A 6,101-nucleotide genomic window follows, 5' to 3' on the forward strand; every position below is an offset into this window, starting at 1 on the left:
CCCAGCATAAACCTACAAATTCACCTAGTGCATTCTTGGAATATTTTATTGTTTATGACCCTATCTGCTTCCAAAAACAATTTTCAGTTTCTTATGTGTAGTACTTTAAGTTTTTAAATAAAGATCAGGATTCGTAGCTTGGGCAGTGGGGAATCAGGAATTAAGGTAAATAATTCTGGTAAATAAAAACATGATTTTTCAAGCCTTCAGGAAGCCATGTCCATGGACACTGCTGTGTCCTTAGCATCACAGGAGCAAGTAGTTTCTGGTGGGCATTTAGAGTTCTTGTTTAAGACAAAATGTCTACTCTCTTGCTCCACCTAAATGTAATTGAAGCTAAGATACTGGCTTTTTAGGTCTCTCAGCAGCTTCCTCCAGGCAGACTTCATCTTAGCATAACATGAAATAATGTCTGACTGGCGCTTGTCACGTGACTCGACTTCGCAGGTTGGAGAGGGGAAGGAGGACGGGCTGGAGGCTTTCAGCCTTCTGCGCGCTCTCCATCAGCCTTCTCCAGGGAACTTCTCTGCTTTTATACTGTGATAGTTGACTGCAAGCTCAAAAGGTATTTATTATATGTGACTATGATATCGTAATGGAATATCACCTTGGATTAGTCCAAATAATTGGCTGTAATTCTCCCACTATATTTCATATATGGGTGGGATGATACTTGCTGATTTCAAAATGAGACCCAGCCTTCTAAGGAAATACTTTCTTACAACTGGATTCTGCCTGAGTGAGTGATCAGAATGGTGACAAATGTAGATTTTATGAGAAACTAAATTCTTTGAGGAATGGTTGAACAAATTAAGATGTCAGCACACACACACAAAATATATAATCATTGGCCAATATTTTTTTTGTCTGTTTTACTGTACACGGGCCTCTCACTGTTGTGGCCTCTCCCGTTGCGGAGCACAGGCTCCGGACACACAGGCCCAGTGGCCATGGCCCAGGGGCCCAGCCGCTCCACGGCATGTGGGATCTTCCCGGACCGGGGCACGAACCCATGTCCCCTGCATCGGCAGGCGGACTCTCAACCACTGCACCACCAGGGAAGCCCCATTGCCCAATATTTTAAATGCTGTCAGGTCAAAGAAGGAATTAGGAACCTTGCTGGGGGCAAGTTACCAAGTCTTCAAGGAAAGAAGTGGCTTTCAGGGGTGGGTTGAGATAGTAGTGAAAACATATCTATAGGTGTCTAAGTTGAACTATTACAGACCAGAGTGACCTGTGTGTATGTACCAGACAAAAATGAATTGCCTTTCAAGGGTACATTTATTTTAAGATGTGTAAACCGATCCTGTTACCATTTCCTATTATCTGAGCTGATCACAGTCATGGTGGCTGGAATGAGACTGTATATGTAGAGAGTGACCCCCAAGTAAAACTGACGTGCCGTAATTAGAATTCTCTTTAAACTTACTACTTTGGTGGGGGGGCGGTTCTCACCAACTTCAGACATATTTATTGCTTGTTTGTTCTGTTCCTGGGTTTGCATTCCCCGTGGGTGTCCTGAGTGGTCTGGGTTAAGGATAGAAGACAGCAACTGGATCTGCAGGTTCCTAGACTGAATCTCTCTTTTACACTGAATACATTCAGTGTTTCTTCCTTCTCAAGACTCAGTGTATTAGGGTTCTCCAGAGAAACAGAACGAATAGGATATATAGATATAGATTAGGATATATAGATATAGATGATATAGATATAAAGAGATTTTTTCTTTTTTTTTTTTTTGCTGTACGCGGGCCTTTCACTGCTGTGGCCTCTCCCGTTGCCGAGCACAGGCTCCGGACGCGCAGGCTCAGCGGCCATGACTCACGGGCCCAGCCACTCTGTGGCATGTGGGATCTTCCCGGACCGGGGCACGAACCCGTGTCCCCTGCATCGGCAGGCAGACTCTCAACCACTGCGCCACCAGGGAAGCCCTAAAGAGATTTTTAATGTGGAATCAGCTCACATTATTAGGGAGGCTGAGTAGTCCCATGATCTGCTATTTACAAGCTAGGAGACCCAGGAAAACCAATGATGTAATTCTAGACCAAAAGCCTGATAACCAGGGGAGCCAATGGTATAAAGCCCAGTCCAAGGGCAGGAGAAGACCAACGTTCCAGCTCATGAAGACAGGAAGCAAAAGAGGCAAATTCCTCCTTCCTACACCTCTTTGTTTGATGCAGGCCCTCAGTGAATTGAATGATGCCCACCCACACTGGGGAGACAACCTACTGAGTGCACAGATTCAAATGCTAATCTCATCCAGAAACACCCTCACAGACACACGCCCAAGTACTGTTTAATCTAGGCACTCTACAGCCCAGTGAAGTTGACATTCAATTAACCATCACACTCAGGAATTCCGACAGTCCAAGGAATTGGCTTCTAAAGAATTCTGTGTGGCAGAGGAGGGTTTTGAGGACCTTCAAGGCTTACAGATCTGCTCTAGATTTCATCTCCTGCCACAAAGGCTAGCTGCTTCCCTGTAAGTTGCACAACTTCACAGCTACACTCATGCAATCCCCCAACGAAACTAAAATCCCACCACACATTCAAACCAGCATCCTCAGCCCCTAATTTTTGCTCTACACACCTGACCCTGCCTCCTTGAGATCACTCATTACACTCTAATTATTTGTCCAAGAATCTCTTCCCCACCAGAATGAGAAACTCCACGGTCTGGGATGGGACTTCTTCACATCTGTGTCCTCAGCACCGCACACACAGTGAATACATCATTAGATAGTGGTTGAAAGAATAGGTGGATCTGAGTTCTAGTCTTAACTTGGGCACTAAGATCTTTCTGACCCTTTCATATCAAAGGGACCACCTCTGGAACTTCTCCTGAATTTGTCCTCTCCTGTCCATTGCCATCTGCTGCCCCAGCTCAGGTCTCTGGGACTATCACAGAAGTCCCCTCACTCTCTCACTTCAATCATCCTCCTCCACACCAGCCACCAAGACCATCCTTCCAAAACAAAGATCTGATCATGTTATTGTCCAGCTGTTTAAAATCCTTCCATGGCCCTCATTGCACCTGAATTGGTTCTTCTAAATTCAGCCCTATTCCCTTTAAAGCCTCATCTAGTACCATAAAATTTTTTTTCTTTTTCCCTAAGAACCTTCAAACACTCTCCAGACTCTATGACTTTGATAGTTGCACAAGATATTCAGGGAGATACTCAACAAACTCCTACTCATCTTTCAAAACCTGTCTCAAAAGTAACCTTTTCGGGCTTCCCTGGTGGTGGAGTGGTTGAGAGTCCGCCTGCCGATGCAGGGCACACGGGTTCGTGCCCCGGTCCAGGAAGATCCCACCTGCTGCGGAGCGGTTGGGCCCGTGAGCCATTGCCGCTGAGCCTGCGCGTCCGGAGCCTGTGCTCTACAGCGGGAGAGTCCACAGCAGTGAGAGGCCCGTGTACCGCAAAAAAAAAAAAAAGAAAGAAAGAAAAAAGAAATCAACAGATACTAACAGACAGAAGTGTTGAATTGTCTCACAAAGATTTTAAAGGAAGTTTCATAAAAATTCTCTTAAAAGCAATTATGGGCATTCTGGAAACAAACAGAAAACTGAAAATTTCAGCAAAGAAATAGAAGATATAAAAAAAGAATCGAGTGGAAATTTAGAACTGAAAAATAAAACACCCAAAATAAAAACACTCACTGGGTGAGCTCAATAACAGAGACCACAGAGGAAAGAGTCAGTAAACTTCAAGATAGATCAATACAAATCATCCAGTCTGAACAATATAGAGAAAATCAATTGAAAGAAATGAACACTGCCTTGGGGACCTGTGAGAGAATAACAAAAGATCTAACATTCATGTCATTGGAGTCCCAAAAGAGAAGAAAGTATAGGGCTGAAGAAATATTTAACGAAATAATGTAAAAACTCCCCCAATTTGTTGAAAGACAAAAAGACAACAACAAAAAAAACCCTCCAGATTCAAGTAGCTGATTAAATCCCCCAAACAATAAACCCAAAGAAATCCCCACCCAGACACTTCATAATCAAACTGCTGAAATGAAAGACAGAAAAAAAACCAAAAAAATAAAACAAAAAATCTCAGAGTTAGATATAACATGGATGAAACATGATATTGAATTTTTACATTGGCAGCTAAATAGATAATAAATACTAGAATTGTAAATGGTTTGTTTTAAGAGATTGTCTTGGCAAGTGAGAATGACAAAAAAAGTCAGGGAGAAGTACAACCTTATTGGAAGGGGTGGGAGGAAGAGAGGGATGGGCTGGCAGCCATATGGGAAATGAGTCTCAGAGAGGCAGTATAATTTACTCAAGAGTAGGTATAGTTTTGTGGGATCTGAAGCTTCTCCATTTGAGAGGGGAGAGGCTTTTAAGAAAAGAATACAAAACTATGAACACAAATACAAAATATGAAATCACTTATGACTGTGAACGTTTATTTCAAATGAGAAAAGAAATCCCAATAAACTGTAAAGTTTAAAAGCTGATAGATATGTTAAACAGTACAGAATCTCTAACAATGTCATACTGCCTCTTCATAAACCCCCTTGACCATTACAACAACACTTGTTTTCTATATTTTTTGGCTGCATAGCCTCTTTCTATGACAACAATTTCATAATTTTTCTATAGAGCAAGAATAGAAAGACAAATCAGCCCTGGTATGGCTGATTAAAATTTGTTTTATTATTATTAATCATTGGATGTATAAAACATGCGGCTTCACACACAGATGTACTCACTTTTGTAGGAATGCTACAGGTTTGTGCCTTATAAATACAGAAATTCTGAAAAAGTCTATTTCACGTGATTCCAGCAAAAAGAAAAGACACGATATGCTTCATTTTGAATGATACTCATTGCACTATTGAGTAGATCCCTGACAGGAAGGAACTTTTGTTTGGACCAGGGGTTGAGGAGGAGAACTGAGTCCCATGCTTATGATTTTACATGCCTGATGTCTGGGCGCATTTCCCCTGGGTTAGCTTCTGACCCTGTACATTTCAAACCTTGCTTCTCTTCCACTGGCACATCTGGGCCAGATGGCACAGGACCTTCTCTTATTGCTATACAGCCTCTGGCCCTGCAGCATCACATTGCCACCAGGTTGAGCCAGCCCAGTGGGTGATAAAAATATTCCTGGATGTTATTCCCACACTGACAATAAGGCAGCACAGAAGTAACGTGAAACTTGAATACATCCTACTAAGCCCAAACAAAATGACATTCCCCAGTTAGTAGTCCTTTAAGAGGGTCCACAAAGTGTGCAAACTGCTCCAGTCCCACTAACCTTAGCAGAAGTCACAAAGGAAGCAGACAAGAGTCTTGACCAATTGCAGTCGAAACATCATACTTCTGCAAATATCAAAAAAACGGCCAGGGAGCCGGACACCGGCTCCCTCCCAGGACTTGGAAGGGCCCGTGCAAGTGAGGCCCTGGAAGCTTCATCAGCTTCACAGCAAATCCAACTGGGACCCTACTGGGCTTCAAGCCTGGTTGACAACCCAGCTCATCTGCAGACCTAGTTAGAGAATGCAGACTCTAAGGCCTCACCTCTGTATATTCTGACCCGAGAGTGGAAAGGGAAGTGGTGTCTTTAGAAGCTAAGTGGGGTGGGTTGAAGTGGGCGTGGAGATGGGAGGAGGGAGAGGACAGAGAGTACCCACTGAGCCCTCATTATCTTATCTTAAATAAATGAAAAAATCCCTCCGGGGGACTTCTCTGGTGGCGCAGTGGTTAAGAATTCGCCCTGGTCCGGGAAGATCCCGCATGCCGCGGAGCAACTAAGCCCGTGAGCCACAACTACTGAAGCCCGCGCGCCTAGAGCCCGTGCTCCGCAACAAGAGAAGCCACCGCAATGAGAAGCCCGCGCACCGCAACGAAGAGTACCCCCGCTCGCCGCAACTAGAGGAAGCCCGCGTGCAGCAACGAAGACCCAATGCAGCCAAAATAAATTAATTAATTAAAAAAAAAATCACTCCGGGACTGGTCCCAGCAACCTGTAAACTGCTCTTCATCTTTTAAAGTCTCCTGGTTTTCCAAGAAATGGGGACCAGGGCCAGCTTCTCCAAATTGCTGTCACTGACCTTCTGCCACAAATGTACATACCCTACTT

This window comes from Leucopleurus acutus, assembly GCF_964270905.1.
Source record: "Leucopleurus acutus genome assembly, chromosome: 4".
NCBI lineage: Eukaryota > Metazoa > Chordata > Mammalia > Artiodactyla > Delphinidae > Leucopleurus > Leucopleurus acutus.